This window comes from Eleutherodactylus coqui, chromosome 13 (assembly GCF_035609145.1).
Source record: "Eleutherodactylus coqui strain aEleCoq1 chromosome 13, aEleCoq1.hap1, whole genome shotgun sequence".
Taxonomy (NCBI): domain Eukaryota; kingdom Metazoa; phylum Chordata; class Amphibia; order Anura; family Eleutherodactylidae; genus Eleutherodactylus; species Eleutherodactylus coqui.
This window is the reverse complement of record NC_089849.1, coordinates 129,167,644-129,188,119: the sequence shown is the minus strand read 5'-3', so window position 1 is coordinate 129,188,119 and position 20,476 is coordinate 129,167,644.

Below are 20,476 nucleotides of genomic sequence, written 5' to 3'. Positions count from 1 at the left end.
GAAGGCGTTTCCAATATCTAGTTTCATTCTACTTTTGCTGACCAAACCCTCATTCCAACAGATTACAATAGGGCTGTAAATCAAAAGCCTTTTAAACAAAAGGTATCAACAAAGCTGTTTGAACTATACATAAAACAATTACATGTGATAATAAAGGTTGTCTCCTGGCTGCCTGAGTACCTACTTAATCAGAATGTAATCTTAAAGATCCATCAACAATTTGCACATCAAAAGAGGGGACATTGTTTCTAGTTTTCACATAGACAAAACTGGTCCAGCCACCTACTGGGAGTCAGCACAAAGTTGGTAAGTTGGTATTCAGTAAGATAGCTGAATAAAATCTAATTAATCATACATTTAGTATTCTAAAATCAATATTCAAATAAACGCTTGAATATACCTTTTTACATATGGTTCTATATCCACATTCTACTAGCAACTTCCGGAATGTTTTACATATAATACATAACATTATATAACCAAATAACTAATGTCACATTTATTACACTGTTTCCTTATCTTTCTTATGTTAGGTTATTGATTAATAATGATTGACCCCTATCATTCCCCCATTTGGACATCAGAGCCACCATTATCTCCTGGTTCTGTCACCCATAGGTGCCGGGTTCCCAGGTAGGAATGGTGCACTCTATGTCCATCAAGATATGAAGACATAATATCAAATATTGCAAGTCAATCAAGTTTACAATACAGTAATCTTAGATTTATCAACATCAATATCGTCATCGTCATATTAGACACTTAAAGGGGTGTAGAAAATCGGCATTCAGTACATTTAGCTATTCATAAAATTATTACCTTAATTGCAATATATATATATATATATATATATATACACATAAGATTATACTAGTCGGACGATTGCAGAGTAGCTGTTACTTCTGTTGCCTTAATTCGTTGGCATTTCCCGATTTCATTAGAGTCACAAGTAAAATTACAACATTCTTCAGCCAACGCAACATTTCTCACCTAAAACCGAGTTATATTCGTCCAATGTGTATATTCAATGGTATCGCAATGGGAACAATATTCAAATAAATTAAGGAAGGTGTTTTCCTGAACAACATTGTCATCTACTTCATCACTATCATTGTGAACTATTGAGCGTATGTCTCGAAGAGTCTCTACAGGAGTGGGGACAGATAATAGAAAAGTCCGCAAAATGTCCTCTCCACTCCTGAGGTTGGGCATACACGTGTGGGAAATATTTGCCCATCCAGTCCATCGCTTGTCCATGTGGATCGTTCGTAGTGGTGTTTCCCAATAAGAAGACAGTCCAATAAGACAAATGCAGAAGTCGAAATCAAAATGTCCATTACCTCCCCCACCCAAACAACGCCGGGATCCCACCCATCACTTTTCCTCTGGCTCGGGAACTTTCTTGCAGTGGGAGGCATGTATCCACTTTTACAGAAGTAGGTGTTGACAACAGAACTTGGTATGGTCGTCAAACCTTGGGTCCAAGGCCTTTATTACGTGTCTTTTTTTTGCGACCACCCAGTCTCCAGGCTGCAAGAAATGAGTCCCCTCTAGATTGTCAGGGTCTGGAATTGGGGAAAACACTAGATCGGGTGTTATTTTCAGTTTACGACATAGTTCTTGTACATATTCAATAACCTTATCACACCCCTGCTGTAGGGCCTGTGGATGGTACAGGCCTAATCTTGGCATAGAGCCAAACAACACTTCTTTTAACTTAAGCATATAATTTTAGTTCTTTCAACTTTGTTAAACTCTGCGGGTGGTATGGAGTGTAAAACGCTTGTTCCACTCCCAGGCTGACATCACCTTTCGCATCACTTAACCTGTAAATTGTGTACCTCTGTCACTCTCAATTGTCTCTAGTACCCCAAATCTACATACAAGTTCTGACACAAGTTTAGCCACTGTACATTGTGCGGTGGCTTTGAACAGGTCCACGCACACAAGGACATACTCATACCTGCCTGATTTGGGAAGCTGGATGTAATCGATTTGTAATCTCTGAATAGGATACAGTGGTCACTTCACATGCCTTCACATATGCCTTTGCCAACCTGTCCAACCCTGGAGCATACTATACCTTGTCCACAACAGAAACCATGGCATTCCGAGAGGCATGCACTTTCCCGTGAGCTAGGACGGCGAGGTGGGTGTAGGCAGCCGCTGGTACATCATCTACGTCCCGTAGGACGCCAAATCCCAAATCAACAAGAGTGGTGGGACCAAGATCCAACTTACAGCACAAGGGGTCTTGCGTCCTGTCCTAGGAGAGCTGCAGCCTTGGCTGCCCTATCCCCTTGTTCTCTGGTGACTGCCCCTGCGTGTGTGCTTTAACCTTTATTATGGCCACCTGTCCTGGCAACATGATAGCTTAATGGGCTTGCCTTGTGCCGTGAGAAAGCTCCTGGACCGCCAGATGGGTCCATAATCGTGTGCAGTACCAAAGACGAGCCTGGAATCAGTGTAGATATTAGTAGTGGTATATTTTTCAATCGTACAGGCCTCAGTTCCTGCGCTGACATGTGTGGCGGCAGTGGCTTTTGTACAAGCATCTCATTCAGTGTGACTACTTCAAAACCTGTTACAAACCTTCCTTTGTCATTCAGGTATCTAGATCCATCCACAAACATTTCAAGGTGGGGGTTTAGGAGAGGTTTGTCAGTGACATGTGCGAACCCAGCTGTCACAATCATGCTGGTGTTCTGCATCAAAAGGCCTCCTCTTCATCAGTCAGAGAATTTGCAAAAAGCTGGTCCTCTGTACTTACTCCCCCATTTGAATCAGTGTCACCTAATGGCAATAAGGTGGCCGGATTCAAAGTGGTGCAACGTTGAAATGAGACATTGGATGAAGAGTGTAAATGCAAGTTCCATTTTGATCCGTCTAGCAAGAGACAGATGTCTACGGCTTACCTGTGTCAGGATACCATGTATGTCATGTGGGGTGTAGATCACCATGGTGTAATCTAAGAAGTTTCTCTTTGCTGGCTTTGCAGCCATTCTACTCTGATGGAGGAAACACAAAAGGCTTAGTGATGCATTGAGGTAACTATTTGTGTCAGCAGTACATAAAAGAAAATAAAAACAAATCATCAACATATTACAAGAGGGCGGTGCCCTCGCGAATTGGCCAGGCGTCTAATACCAGTTTCATGAATCTGGTGAACTGGTATTGGGCTATACTGTGCCCCTTGTGGCAGCACTATCCAACAGTACTGCTTTCCTCTGAAATTAAATACAAACAAATACAGACAGTCTGTCGAGGTCCGTCTGACTGGTAGCCCAAAGGCTCGAAGGAACGACACTAAGAACTTGTTTCTCTGCGTGCGTAAGAGTGAAGACAGGGAGAGGTGTCGCTAGGTCTGCTGCCATCCGACCGAAGGTCGGGTGACTTTCAGACCTGGGGTGTATACGAGCCTCACCGGACGAGTGAAGTTCGATACAAGATCCCAAGGATCCCATCATTTCGGTTCCCAATATGCTTTCAGGACTTTCCAGCACAAGGAAGCGCATGAGGCATCGTGACCCTTTAAACATTACCTCTAGTGGTTCAGTTTCTGCCAGCTGAATCGGCACTCCTGAAACCCCTTGCACCAATTACTGCTAGATAATCAAGCTGGTATTCTATTAAAATAGATCAGAACCTTGTAGAAAAAAATTAAAAATTTAGAAATTGCTGACCTGCAATACCTGGATCACCTATGTCAGATGTCCAGTTCCTTGGGCTAAGCAATGACTCAGGAATTGGAGTTTGTCTTGGAGGTGACTTACTATTTGTCAGGACCTGCGGAAAGCTGAGTTTCTGCAGTAGCTATCAAGACAAATATATGAGCCGGATCTACCAAGAGAGCAGTTAGTTTACAAAACCTCCTCTGAACTGTCACTTGAGGTCTCAACCCGTACCGATCCATCCGGTGAAAATTTGATGGATGCAGATAAGGCTTGTAAGATATTAGTACAAATAACAGACATGAATTACAACAAGGCAGAATAATCCACAAACATCTATCCACATTAAAATATGATATTCTTTAAGCAAATTCATTATTAATCTGATCCTGCCTGCAATGTCTCATCAAATTTAAGAAGAAAAAAAAATTTCCTAACTGCCCAAGCTCCTCACCCCCTCCTTTGTAGACAAAAGAAGGATGAAACATTACCTACTTTTACATTATCTAGCTCCACCCCTTGATGCTGGTCGTCTGCATGTCTCTCCTACAGAACATTCTCTCAGAGACAATGCAGTACTAACAGCATTTAGCAGTGATATAGACGTCCAACCAATCACAGAACTGACATTTACCCAAAAAGCAAAAATATATATATATCTTAAAATCCCTATGTTCTCTATTTTTAAGACCGTGTAATTCACATAATTCATTACAAGTTTCTTATTTCATCAGCGTCTGTCTTCCTTTCTATGACACTGAATTTTATCTCTATGAAACAATAGCTAAGATATTAATAAGCAACTAAAACATTCAGACTTCAAACAGCATTAATTATTAGTAATTACAAGACGTATACTTCTCTCCTAGGCTGGTCTGTGTTGAGGGTGGAGGAACACCTCTTCCTATTGTTCTTCCCTCCCATCTCCTTACATCACCTAGCTCCACCCCCTGTGGTCTGGCTCAGCGTTTGGTCTTTCTTGCCTCATTTAGTTTCTAGCCACCGGACAGTATACACCATATAACACAATCTAACTCTCATACGGGCCCTTCATTAATACACACACATAAAGACAAAAACATTTGCATGTCAGTTACTACTTTTTAAGTGTCAGTACTTCCTCACTTGTCTAAAAGTGTCGGTACTTCCCAACCCTGCTTATTTCCCTCGTCTCTACTACTTCTCTTATGTTTATTTTCATCCCAATCTGTGCCACAATAGTCTTTCACATAATTTTAGATTATAGTTCCCACTGCCTTCCCTGTTTTACATCTGCTTCTATATCACCCTCCGCTCCCTGCATCTCTTTCTTGTCCTCATGCTTCCACTCACTAGCCTAGGATCTAGTGAGCATAGGCATAACCGGTTTGCACCGAGGAGCTCCGCAAGCAGGGCAGCTCTCTCTCCAATCCGGGTTCTGTTGTCCACAATGCCAGCAGGTCCATCCCTCCAGTCCAATGTTTGACCTTGGAGTGGATGACTTGGCATAGGGTGGGGGGAAGGAGACGGTTGGAATTGAGATGAAGGAGGGGGTGAAGGTTGAAGAGGGAACTGACCCCACAATGAGAGAACATTATATACCTGTGCTTTGAATTCTTTTCTCATTTCATTTTTAGCTATTGAACAGTATATATATAATACAACATACTTCCTGTGTAGCCAAATATAACCAATTCTTAATTCACATTTCTTTGCAAAGACAAGTAGGTCTTCTAAAGCCCAGTACTCCACCCTTTGAAATGTATCTTATCTTCTATAGAACACAGAAACTTCTCCAGACAAATAGCTGTATAACTGGTTCCACTGCCTGTAAACATCTTCTAAACTGCAAATTCACACTCACTAAGGGGGGTTTTATTCATTCCTATACGGACTGATAATATGTGAAGTAGAAATTGGGATTGTATTTACTGTACACCAGACTTCCAATAATGAGCGAATTATGTATAGATAAGAAAAACTCTTAGTACCGCGGTTTTTACACAATTCGCTCAGAATAGGCTACCCAATGACAAACACAATACAACTTATGCCCATTTCTACCTACATACTTATATTCACCACTCCAGATAGCAACTATTATTACCGTGCATTGTTAAACCTTCTACCTTTCCTTAACTCATTGACTTGCTTTTTTTTTTTTCTATAACCTTCAGCTAAAATTGCTTACATCAACTTTACACTCAGGAAAAAAAACAAAAAAAAACCACCCAGTATATATATACTTCATTGTTCTTTTGAACCCCCACAGATGTGAGTGGGGTATAACTTTCTTGCACTTAGAAATTAGACATTACAAGAACACTAAGACGTACAACAAAGATTAGTTTACATAACAACAAGACTTACAAGACAAACAATAGTGGTTATTTGTCACATAATTGTCCACAGATTTTGCATGAACTTACTTTATGTCCCAGAGGGACACAAACTATAAGAGGATTCCCTTTCTCTGATAACCCCTTACTGCCGTATCTACACTTGCCTTAATCCATCTGTCTAACATATTTTTATACAACCTTTTGACTATCTCTGAATCTTTTCCCCAAACTTGCTGGTCTAAGACTCCCAAAATTCTAAACACCTTACTACATTCTTCTTCCCACAGCTAACGTGCCTTCTTTGTCTTTTACTATTTCTCTAGCTGATTTCCATATAGGCATACTACTTGCCCTGTACGTTTCCCATATTGTCTGTTCCTTTATCTAAACCGGCGTTTCTGATATCTTTCATATGCTTTTTTTCCGTACTGTTACCAGAACTCATAGTTAAAGGTTCCTGCTTTCTAAGTCCTATCTTTCTATATTTTATATCCCTATTTGTCACCCAGACCTCTATTTGTCACCCAGACCTCTATTTGTCACCCAGACTTCTATTTGTCACCCAGACCTCTATTTGTCACCCAGACCTCTATTTGTCACCCAGACCTCTATTTGTCACCCAGACTTCTATTTGTCACCCAGACCTCTATTTGTCACCCAGACCTCTATTTGTCACCCAGACCTCTATTTGTCACCCAGACCTCTATTTTTAAGGGAACTTCTGGTGATATTATAACAGACTCAGTAAAAGCGAATTATGGCTAACACGACACAGACTATCAACGTACAGATTTCAACAATTACTACAGGCAACATGGCAATATACACACAAGGGTTCTTCCGTCTAGCACGGTCACTAAGAACACCGTAAATAACAGGCAGAAGCATCCTATATAACATACAGCAACTCACCCCCTGTCGACACGAGGACTGAATGAAGTCAGGAGAGCCCAGAGCTTGAGTGGCAAGTCAAGAGCTTACCGTATACCGGTGTTTTGTAGATCTGGGGTCCCGTGGCCTCTCGTCCGGCTGGTCGGCAGGTAGTGTAGTCAGGTATCGGCTGCAGGTAAGGAGTTAGCTTCTGCCCCACGTTGGGCGCCAAATAAACTGTGGGGGGTCTGGAACGCAGACCGAAATGCGAATGTTGCCTGTATCCAAATTAAGAGGAAATATTATATAGAGTACTCATAGTTGAGAACCATAATGACCCACTATACACAGACTTAGTAAATCAGAATGAATTCTGTTTATTGTTGTACATTGCTAGTTTATATGTAAGTTGGAAAGAAGGCGTTTCCAATATCTAGTTTCATTCTACTTTTGCTGACCAAACCCTCATTCCAACAGATTACAATAGGGCTGTAAATCAAAAGCCTTTTAAACAAAAGGTATCAACAAAGCTGTTTGAACTATACATAAAACAATTACATGTGATAATAAAGGTTGTCTCCTGGCTGCCTGAGTACCTACTTAATCAGAATGTAATCTTAAAGATCCATCAACAATTTGCACATCAAAAGAGGGGACATTGTTTCTACTTTTCACATAGACAAAACTGGTCCAGCCACCTACTGGGAGTCAGCACAAAGTTGGTAAGTTGGTATTCAGTAAGATAGCTGAATAAAATCTAATTAATCATACATTTAGTATTCTAAAATCAATATTCAAATAAACGCTTGAATATACCTTTTTACATATGGTTCTATATCCACATTCTACTAGCAACTTCCGGAATGTTTTACATATAATACATAACATTATATAACCAAATAACTAATGTCACATTTATTACACTGTTTCCTTATCTTTCTTATGTTAGGTTATTGATTAATAATGATTGACCCCTATCAACAGGAAGCAGTAGATGATTGTGCAGTAATTTAACCTCTTCTGCTGAAAGCGGCTGATAACAGGAAGCAGTAGATGATTGTGCAGTAATTTAACCTCTTCTGCTGAAAGCGGCTGATAACAGGAAGCAGTAGATGATTGTGCAGTAATTTAACCTCTTCTGCTGAAAGCGGCTGATAACAGGAAGCAGTAGATGATTGTGCAGTAATTTAACCTCTTCTGCTGAAAGCGGCTGATAACAGGAAGCAGTAGATGATTGTGCAGTAATTTAACCTCTTCTGCTGAAAGTGGCTGATAACAGGAAGCAGTAGATGATTGTGCAGTAATTTAACCTCTTCTGCTGAAAGCGGCTGATAACAGGAAGCAGTAGATGATTGTGCAGTAATTTAACCTCTTCTGCTGAAAGCGGCTGATAACAGGAAGCAGTAGATGATTGTGCAGTAATTTAACCTCTTCTGCTGAAAGTGGCTGATAACAGGAAGCAGTAGATGATTGTGCAGTAATTTAACCTCTTCTGCTGAAAGTGGCTGATAACAGGAAGCAGTAGATGATTGTGCAGTAATTTAACCTCTTCTGCTGAAAGTGGCTGATAACAGGAAGCAGTAGATGATTGTGCAGTAATTTAACCTCTTCTGCTGAAAGTGGCTGATAACAGGAAGCAGTAGATGATTGTGCAGTAATTTAACCTCTTCTGCTGAAAGTGGCTGATAACAGGAAGCAGTAGATGATTGTGCAGTAATTTAACCTCTTCTGCTGAAAGTGGCTGATAACAGGAAGCAGTAGATGATTGTGCAGTAATTTAACCTCTTCTGCTGAAAGTGGCTGATAACAGGAAGCAGTAGATGATTGTGCAGTAATTTAACCTCTTCTGCTGAAAGTGGCTGATAACAGGAAGCAGTAGATGATTGTGCAGTAATTTAACCTCTTCTGCCGAAAGTGGCTGATAACAGGAAGCAGTAGATGATTGTGCAGTCATTTAACCTCTTCTGCCGAAAGCGGCTGATAACAGGAAGCAGTAGATGATTGTGCAGTCATTTAACCTCTTCTGCCGAAAGCGGCTGATAACAGGAAGCAGTAGATGATTGTGCAGTCATTTAACCTCTTCTGCCAAAAGCGGCTGATAACAGGAAGCAGTAGATGATTGTGCAGTCATTTAACCTCTTCTGCCGAAAGCGGCTGATAACAGGAAGCAGTAGATGATTGTGCAGTCATTTAACCTCTTCTGCTGAAAGCGGCTGATAACAGGAAGCAGTAGATGATTGTGCAGTCATTTAACCTCTTCTGCTGAAAGCGGCTGATAACAGGAAGCAGTAGATGATTGTGCAGTCATTTAACCTCTTCTGCTGAAAGCGGCTGATAACAGGAAGCAGTAGATGATTGTGCAGTCATTTAACCTCTTCTGCTGAAAGCGGCTGATAACAGGAAGCAGTAGATGATTGTGCAGTCATTTAACCTCTTCTGCTGAAAGCGGCTGATAACAGGAAGCAGTAGATGATTGTGCAGTCATTTAACCTCTTCTGCTGAAAGTGGCTGATAACAGGAAGCAGTAGATGATTGTGCAGTAATTTAACCTCTTCTGCTGAAAGCGGCTGATAACAGGAAGCAGTAGATGATTGTGCAGTAATTTAACCTCTTCTGCTGAAAGCGGCTGATAACAGGAAGCAGTAGATGATTGTGCAGTAATTTAACCTCTTCTGCTGAAAGCGGCTGATAACAGGAAGCAGTAGATGATTGTGCAGTAATTTAACCTCTTCTGCTGAAAGTGGCTGATAACAGGAAGCAGTAGATGATTGTGCAGTAATTTAACCTCTTCTGCTGAAAGCGGCTGATAACAGGAAGCAGTAGATGATTGTGCAGTAATTTAACCTCTTCTGCTGAAAGCGGCTGATAACAGGAAGCAGTAGATGATTGTGCAGTAATTTAACCTCTTCTGCTGAAAGTGGCTGATAACAGGAAGCAGTAGATGATTGTGCAGTAATTTAACCTCTTCTGCTGAAAGTGGCTGATAACAGGAAGCAGTAGATGATTGTGCAGTAATTTAACCTCTTCTGCTGAAAGTGGCTGATAACAGGAAGCAGTAGATGATTGTGCAGTAATTTAACCTCTTCTGCTGAAAGTGGCTGATAACAGGAAGCAGTAGATGATTGTGCAGTAATTTAACCTCTTCTGCTGAAAGTGGCTGATAACAGGAAGCAGTAGATGATTGTGCAGTAATTTAACCTCTTCTGCTGAAAGTGGCTGATAACAGGAAGCAGTAGATGATTGTGCAGTAATTTAACCTCTTCTGCTGAAAGTGGCTGATAACAGGAAGCAGTAGATGATTGTGCAGTAATTTAACCTCTTCTGCTGAAAGTGGCTGATAACAGGAAGCAGTAGATGATTGTGCAGTCATTTAACCTCTTCTGCCGAAAGTGGCTGATAACAGGAAGCAGTAGATGATTGTGCAGTCATTTAACCTCTTCTGCCGAAAGCGGCTGATAACAGGAAGCAGTAGATGATTGTGCAGTCATTTAACCTCTTCTGCCGAAAGCGGCTGATAACAGGAAGCAGTAGATGATTGTGCAGTCATTTAACCTCTTCTGCCAAAAGCGGCTGATAACAGGAAGCAGTAGATGATTGTGCAGTCATTTAACCTCTTCTGCCGAAAGCGGCTGATAACAGGAAGCAGTAGATGATTGTGCAGTCATTTAACCTCTTCTGCTGAAAGCGGCTGATAACAGGAAGCAGTAGATGATTGTGCAGTCATTTAACCTCTTCTGCTGAAAGCGGCTGATAACAGGAAGCAGTAGATGATTGTGCAGTCATTTAACCTCTTCTGCTGAAAGCGGCTGATAACAGGAAGCAGTAGATGATTGTGCAGTCATTTAACCTCTTCTGCTGAAAGCGGCTGATAACAGGAAGCAGTAGATGATTGTGCAGTCATTTAACCTCTTCTGCTGAAAGCGGCTGATAACAGGAAGCAGTAGATGATTGTGCAGTCATTTAACCTCTTCTGCTGAAAGTGGCTGATAACAGGAAGCAGTAGATGATTGTGCAGTCATTTAACCTCTTCTGCTGAAAGTGGCTGATAACAGGAAGCAGTAGATGATTGTGCAGTCATTTAACCTCTTCTGCTGAAAGTGGCTGATAACAGGAAGCAGTAGATGATTGTGCAGTCATTTAACCTCTTCTGCTGAAAGTGGCTGATAACAGGAAGCAGTAGATGATTGTGCAGTCATTTAACCTCTTCTGCTGAAAGTGGCTGATAACAGGAAGCAGTAGATGATTGTGCAGTAATTTAACCTCTTCTGCTGAAAGTGGCTGATAACAGGAAGCAGTAGATGATTGTGCAGTAATTTAACCTCTTCTGCTGAAAGTGGCTGATAACAGGAAGCAGTAGATGATTGTGCAGTAATTTAACCTCTTCTGCTGAAAGTGGCTGATAACAGGAAGCAGTAGATGATTGTGCAGTAATTTAACCTCTTCTGCTGAAAGTGGCTGATAACAGGAAGCAGTAGATGATTGTGCAGTCATTTAACCTCTTCTGCCGAAAGCGGCTGATAACAGGAAGCAGTAGATGATTGTGCAGTCATTTAACCTCTTCTGCCGAAAGCGGCTGATAACAGGAAGCAGTAGATGATTGTGCAGTAATTTAACCTCTTCTGCTGAAAGCGGCTGATAACAGGAAGCAGTAGATGATTGTGCAGTCATTTAACCTCTTCTGCTGAAAGCGGCTGATAACAGGAAGCAGTAGATGATTGTGCAGTCATTTAACCTCTTCTGCTGAAAGCGGCTGATAACAGGAAGCAGTAGATGATTGTGCAGTCATTTAACCTCTTCTGCTGAAAGCGGCTGATAACAGGAAGCAGTAGATGATTGTGCAGTCATTTAACCTCTTCTGCTGAAAGCGGCTGATAACAGGAAGCAGTAGATGATTGTGCAGTCATTTAACCTCTTCTGCTGAAAGTGGCTGATAACAGGAAGCAGTAGATGATTGTGCAGTCATTTAACCTCTTCTGCTGAAAGTGGCTGATAACAGGAAGCAGTAGATGATTGTGCAGTCATTTAACCTCTTCTGCTGAAAGTGGCTGATAACAGGAAGCAGTAGATGATTGTGCAGTCATTTAACCTCTTCTGCTGAAAGTGGCTGATAACAGGAAGCAGTAGATGATTGTGCAGTCATTTAACCTCTTCTGCTGAAAGTGGCTGATAACAGGAAGCAGTAGATGATTGTGCAGTAATTTAACCTCTTCTGCTGAAAGTGGCTGATAACAGGAAGCAGTAGATGATTGTGCAGTAATTTAACCTCTTCTGCTGAAAGTGGCTGATAACAGGAAGCAGTAGATGATTGTGCAGTAATTTAACCTCTTCTGCTGAAAGCGGCTGATAACAGGAAGCAGTAGATGATTGTGCAGTAATTTAACCTCTTCTGCTGAAAGCGGCTGATAACAGGAAGCAGTAGATGATTGTGCAGTAATTTAACCCCTTCTGCTGCTTTTAGACGAACAAATATTGTTTCCAAAATCATTCAAACGAGCGAAAGTGAAGACAGTCGTTCAGTGCGGAGGGAGGGCGGCAGCGGGCGGGCGGAGGGCAGGCGAGCGGGCGGCAGCGGGAGGGCGAGCGGGCGGAGGGCGGCAGCAGGCGGGCGGCGAACCGGGGCGTACGCAGCGCAAACATCATCATCGGCGCGGTCAGTCACTAATACAGCGAATAGGAACGACTGAACGGCGGAGCTGAGGAATGGGGAGGCCACACATGCATCACCTGATACTGCAGGAATGGGGGGGCCACACATGCATCACCTGATACTGCAGGAATGGGGAGGCCACACATGCATCACCTGATGCTGCAGGAATGGGGGGGCCACACATGCATCACCTGATACTGCAGGAATGGGGGGGCCACACATGCATCACCTGATACTGCAGGAATGGGGAGGCCACACATGCATCACCTGATGCTGCAGGAATGGGGGGGCCACACATGCATCACCTGATGCTGCAGGAATGGGGGGGCCACACATGCATCACCTGATGCTGCAGGAATGGGGGGGCCACACATGCATCACCTGATACCGCAGGAATGGGGGGGCCACACATGCATCACCTGATGCTGCAGGAATGGGGGGGGCACACATGCATCACCTGATGCTGCAGGAATGGGGGGGGCCACACATGCATCACCTGATACCGCAGGAATGGGGGGGCACACATGCATCACCTGATACTGCAGGAATGGGGGGGCCACACATGCATCACCTGATGCTGCAGGAATGGGGGGGCCACACATGCATCACCTGATACTGCAGGAATGGGGGGGCCACACATGCATCACCTGATGCTGCAGGAATGGGGGGGCCACACATGCATCACCTGATGCTGCAGGAATGGGGGGGCCACACATGCATCACCTGATGCTGCAGGAATGGGGGGGCCACACATGCATCACCTGATGCTGCAGGAATGGGGGGGCCACACATGCATCACCTGATGCTGCAGGAATGGGGGGGCCACACATGCATCACCTGATGCTGCAGGAATGGGGGGGCCACACATGCATCACCTGATACCGCAGGAATGGGGGGGCCACACATGCATCACCTGATGCTGCAGGAATGGGGGGGCCACACATGCATCACCTGATGCTGCAGGAATGGGGGGGGGCACACATGCATCACCTGATACCGCAGGAATGGGGGGGCCACACATGCATCACCTGATGCTGCAGGAATGGGGGGGGCACACATGCATCACCTGATGCTGCAGGAATGGGGGGGGCCACACATGCATCACCTGATACCGCAGGAATGGGGGGGCACACATGCATCACCTGATACTGCAGGAATGGGGGGGCCACACATGCATCACCTGATGCTGCAGGAATGGGGGGGGCACACATGCATCACCTGATACTGCAGGAATGGGGGGGCCACACATGCATCACCTGATACTGCAGGAATGGGGGGGCCACACATGCATCACCTGATGCTGCAGGAATGGGGGGGCCACACATGCATCACCTGATGCTGCAGGAATGGGGGGGCCACACATGCATCACCTGATGCTGCAGGAATGGGGGGGCCACACATGCATCACCTGATACCGCAGGAATGGGGGGGCCACACATGCATCACCTGATGCTGCAGGAATGGGGGGGGCACACATGCATCACCTGATGCTGCAGGAATGGGGGGGGCCACACATGCATCACCTGATACCGCAGGAATGGGGGGGCACACATGCATCACCTGATACTGCAGGAATGGGGGGGCCACACATGCATCACCTGATGCTGCAGGAATGGGGGGGCCACACATGCATCACCTGATACTGCAGGAATGGGGGGGCCACACATGCATCACCTGATGCTGCAGGAATGGGGGGGCCACACATGCATCACCTGATGCTGCAGGAATGGGGGGGCCACACATGCATCACCTGATGCTGCAGGAATGGGGGGGCCACACATGCATCACCTGATGCTGCAGGAATGGGGGGGCCACACATGCATCACCTGATGCTGCAGGAATGGGGGGGCCACACATGCATCACCTGATGCTGCAGGAATGGGGGGGCCACACATGCATCACCTGATACCGCAGGAATGGGGGGGCCACACATGCATCACCTGATGCTGCAGGAATGGGGGGGCCACACATGCATCACCTGATGCTGCAGGAATGGGGGGGCCACACATGCATCACCTGATACCGCAGGAATGGGGGGGCCACACATGCATCACCTGATGCTGCAGGAATGGGGGGGGCACACATGCATCACCTGATGCTGCAGGAATGGGGGGGGCCACACATGCATCACCTGATACCGCAGGAATGGGGGGGCACACATGCATCACCTGATACTGCAGGAATGGGGGGGCCACACATGCATCACCTGATGCTGCAGGAATGGGGGGGCCACACATGCATCACCTGATGCTGCAGGAATGGGGGGGCCACACATGCATCACCTGATGCTGCAGGAATGGGGGGGCCACACATGCATCACCTGATGCTGCAGGAATGGGGGGGCCACACATGCATCACCTGATGCTGCAGGAATGGGGGGGCCACACATGCATCACCTGATGCTGCAGGAATGGGGGGGCCACACATGCATCACCTGATACCGCAGGAATGGGGGGGCCACACATGCATCACCTGATGCTGCAGGAATGGGGGGGCCACACATGCATCACCTGATGCTGCAGGAATGGGGGGGCCACACATGCATCACCTGATACCGCAGGAATGGGGGGGCCACACATGCATCACCTGATGCTGCAGGAATGGGGGGGGGCACACATGCATCACCTGATGCTGCAGGAATGGGGGGGGCCACACATGCATCACCTGATACCGCAGGAATGGGGGGGCACACATGCATCACCTGATACTGCAGGAATGGGGGGGCCACACATGCATCACCTGATACTGCAGGAATGAGGGGCCACACATGCATCACCTGATACTACAGGAATGGGGGGGGCCACGCATGCATCACCTGATGCTGCAGGAATGAGGGGCCACACATGCATCACCTGATACTGCAGGAATGAGGGGCCACACATGCATCACCTGATGCTGCAGGAATGGGGGGGGCCACACATGCATCACCTGATACTGCAGGAATGAGGGGCCACACATGCATCACCTGATGCTGCAGGAATGGGGGGCCACACATGCATCACCTGATACTGCAGGAATGAGGGGCCACACATGCATCACCTGATACCGCAGGAATGGGGGGGCCACACATGCATCACCTGATACCGCAGGAATGGGGGGGGCCACACATGCATCACCTGATACCGCAGGAATGGGGGGGTCACACATGCATCACCTGATACCGCAGGAATGGGGGGGCCACACATGCATCACCTGATACTGCAGGAATGAGGGGCCACACATGCATCACCTGATACTGCAGGAATGAGGGGCCACACATGCATCACCTGATGCTGCAGGAATGGGGGGGGCCACACATGCATCACCTGATACTGCAGGAATGAGGGGCCACACATGCATCACCTGATGCTGCAGGAATGGGGGGCCACACATGCATCACCTGATGCTGCAGGAATGGGGGGCCACACATGCATCACCTGATACTGCAGGAATGAGGGGCCACACATGCATCACCTGATACCGCAGGAATGGGGGGGCCACACATGCATCACCTGATACCGCAGGAATGGGGGGGGCACACATGCATCACCTGATACTGCAGGAATGAGGGGCCACACATGCATCACCTGATACTGCAGGAATGAGGGGCCACACATGCATCACCTGATACTGCGGCCAATCACCACGTCCCGTAGTAGCCTGCAGACAGAGGCCAAACATGCATCACCTGATACTGCAGCCAATCACCACATCCCGTAGTAGCCTGCAGACAGGGGCCAAACATGCATCACCTGATACTGCGGCCAATCACCACGTCCCGTAGTAGCCTGCAGACGGGCCAAACATGCATCACCTGATACTGCGGCCAATCACCACGTCCCGTAGTAGCCTGCAGACAGAGGCCAAACATGCATCACCTGATACTGCAGCCAATCACCACATCCCGTAGTAGCCTGCAGACAGGGGCCAAACATGCATCACCTGATACTGCGGCCAATCACCACGTCCCGTAGTAGCCTGCAGACGGGCCAAACATGCATCACCTGATACTGCGGCCAATCACCACGTCCCGTAGTAGCCTGCAGACAGAGGCCAAACATGCATCACCTGATACTGCAGCCATCAGGTGATGCATGTTTGGCCTCTGTCTGCAGGCTACTACGGGACGTGGTGATTGGCCGCCCTGCAGTATCAGGTGATGCATGTTTTGGCCTCTGTCTGCAGGCTACTACGGGACGTGGTGATTGGCCGCAGTATCAGGTGATGCATGTTTGGCCCGTCTGCAGGCTACTACGGGACGTGGTGATTGGCCGCAGTATCAGGTGATGCATGTTTGGCCCCTGTCTGCAGGCTACTACGGGACGTGGTGATTGGCCGCAGTATCAGGTGATGCATGTTTGGCCTCTGTCTGCAGGCTACTATGGGACGTGGTGATTGGCTGCAGTATCAGGTGATGCATGTTTGGCCCCTGTCTGCAGGCTACTACGGGACGTGGTGATTGGCCGCAGTATCAGGTGATGCATGTTTGGCCTCTGTCTGCAGGCTACTACGGGACGTGGTGATTGGCCGCAGTATCAGGTGATGCATGTTTGGCCTCTGTCTGCAGGCTACTACGGGACGTGGTGATTGGCCGCAGTATCAGGTGATGCATGTTTGGCCTCTGTCTGCAGGCTACTACGGGACGTGGTGATTGGCCGCAGTATCAGGTGATGCATGTTTGGCCTCTGTCTGCAGGCTACTACGGGACGTGGTGATTGGCCGCAGTATCAGGTGATGCATGTTTGGCTTCTGTCTGCAGGCTACTACGGGACGTGGTGATTGGCCGCAGTATCAGGTGATGCATGTTTGGCCTCTGTCTGCAGGCTACTACGGGACGTGGTGATTGGCCGCAGTATCAGGTGATGCATGTTTGGCCCGTCTGCAGGCTACTACGGGACGTGGTGATTGGCCGCCCTGCAGTATCAGGTGATGCATGTTTGGCCTCTGTCTGCAGGCTACTCCGGGGCGTGGTGATTGGCCGCCCTGCAGTATCAGGTGATGCATGTTTGGCCTCTGTCTGCAGGCTACTACGGGACGTGGTGATTGGCCGCAGTATCAGGTGATGCATGTTTGGCCCGTCTGCAGGCTACTACGGGACGTGGTGATTGGCCGCAGTATCAGGTGATGCATGTTTGGCCTCTGTCTGCAGGCTACTACGGGACGTGGTGATTGGCCGCAGTATCAGGTGATGCATGTTTGGCTTCTGTCTGCAGGCTACTACGGGACGTGGTGATTGGCCGCAGTATCAGGTGATGCATGTTTGGCCCGTCTGCAGGCTACTACGGGACGTGGTGATTGGCCGCAGTATCAGGTGATGCATGTTTGGCCTCTGTCTGCAGGCTACTACGGGACGTGGTGATTGGCCGCAGTATCAGGTGATGCATGTTTGGCCTCTGTCTGCAGGCTACTACGGGACGTGGTGATTGGCCGCAGTATCAGGTGATGCATGTTTGGTTTCTGTCTGCAGGCTACTACGGGACGTGGTGATTGGCTGCAGTATCAGGTGATGCATGTTTGGCTTCCCTTCCTGTTGTGTCATATTGATGCTGCGCCATTCTTGGCCCCCCGTCGCGCTTCCCATCGCGCCCCTGCGGCGGCACGGACTCATTTACACTCCAGACCCTAAATTAGATCAAAAGTCTTCAGATTCTCGGACTCGGCCGGCACAACTTGGCAGTAGGTAGGGGCCAAAAGTAAACTTGTCAGACCTATTGGGGCCACAGATAGCTTTTTCGTGGCTCACCTTGTAAATAAGCTGCCAGAACCCCATCTATTCTATACTTTAACGATTAACCCCTTAGTGACCAAGCTTTTTTTTTCCCCCTTTAACCAATCCTGACTCCGTTATTTCTCCCTCACCGTCGCGGTCTGCGGGTTGTTCTTTGCGGGACGACTCGTATTTTTCAGTCGTGTTATTTAATGTACTGGAAAACTTTTTAAAAATTCTAATTAGAGAGAAATGGAAAAAGCGCCATTCTGATTTCTTTCCGTGCGTCTTGTTTCCCCGGCGCACAAACTGCAACACAAATGAGCTGGTAGCCGAATTGTACGGGTCAGTGCACTTACTGCGACACCAAACGGAGGGCTCATTCACATGTCCGTATATCAGCCAGGTTTTCAGGCCCGGCCGATATACGGTGTCCCACTGTGCAGGGGGAGCAGGCGGGCCGGGCCAGGAGCAGTGCACTGAGCTCCCGCCCCCTCTCCGCCCTTCACCACTGTTTGCAATGGGAGGGGCGGGGCAGCAGTGGAGCTAAGTTCCGCCCCGTCCCATTTCAAGTAGTTGCGTCCTGCCAGCTCTTGCAGCCTCTGTGCTCGCTGACGGCCGCTCCCCCTGATGTTGGCGCTGACCTTGCATGTGGGCCACCTCCGTCGGGACAGGCTGCCGCCCCACGCTGCGATGTTCCCTCACGCCTGCTCCCCGCTCAGCGCTTCCAATGAGGTTCGCCGCCATGAGAGCTGGCGCTTGCATCTGCTACGTCGTGCCTCTCACATTCCTTTTGCCCGGCGCCTCGGTGGGGATGAGCGCTCACCGCTCCTAAGGCAGCCGGGCTCCGCAGCTGCCAATGCTTACTGCCTTTCAGGATCAACGCCATGAGCATATCTCCAGCCAATCACGTTCAGGGGGCGTCACCCCCCTGTCTGTCTTGTCTCCATCAGGACTTATTGGTGGCGTCAAGATACAAGAATACTGGAGATCACCCGCGATCTCCCTTCATACATGTCCTGCAGCTGCAGGCCGTCAAAAGGCGTATCGGCGGTCGTTAAGGGGGTCACACTAAATGTTTGAGAAACTATCCATTTATATTTACAATATACATAAGAAAAAGCCCAAGCAGTGTACACATATACTGGGTACTGCTGCATTATGTCTCCACCAGAATTATGGGAGGAGACATGGGTTGACTGGGCGAGGGTAGAGGGAATGCTCACCGCTCCTGATTGGCTGGCGGATACACACCTTTACCGGAGCTCCTGAATGGCAACTGTAGTGGCCCGAAGTCTATATTTCTGGCCCCTCCATAATTGTCATACATGTCATGTCTTCAATGCGGATGCTCTGTGCAAAGTGTTTTGTCTTCAGTTATGTGTATTGCACAGCTGCAGCATGTAAGAGGTTAATGTCTGAAAGTGGCTGGGAGATGTCTGGGAAGTATCAATATCTGTCTCGTCGTGCGATGTCTGCACCCTATAAATGTGAGTGATTGGGGTGTGAGAGTCCATGATCTTCAACGGTAGTGAGAGGAGTGAGAGTGCCGGCCACATGGGAGTATCTTCAACCCTCATGTGCTGAAGAGAATGGAGGCTGAGGAAAGGTATACTGATGTCCCCATCCCAGGAGCCTTCATCTGAGAGTGAGAGCTGAGTGGAGAGAAGAGTCCGCCATTCAGAGATCCAAATGCTGAATCAAGTGAGTGTCTGTGAAGTTATCCTGCCCCCATCCTCCTTCGGAGTGTTCACCTTTCAGGAGTGGTACCTGACAGATAACAAGGACTGTGGGGCCGGTGTCACCCTGTGTCTATATCCTGAGAGTATTCACCTTCCAGGGGTAGTACCTGACAGATAACAAGGACTGTGGGGCCGGTGTCACCCTGTGTCTCCATCCTGAGAGTATTCACCTTCCAGGGGTAGTACCTGACAGATAACAAGGACTGTGGGGCTGGTGTCACCCTGTGTCTACATCCTGAGAGTATTCACCTTCCAGGAGCGGTACCTGACAGATAACAAGGACTGTGGGGCCGGTGTCACCCTGTGTCTCCATCCTGAGAGTGTTCACCTTCCAGGGGGGGTACCTGACAGATATCAAGAACTGTGGGGCTGGTGTCACCCTGTGTCTCCATCCTGAGAGTGTTTACCTTCCAGGGGTGGTACCTGACAGATAACAAGGACTGTGGGGCCGGTGTCACCCTGTGTCTCCATCCTGAGAGTGTTCACCTTCCAGGGGTGGTACCTGACAGATAACAAGGACTGTGGGGCCGGGGTCACCC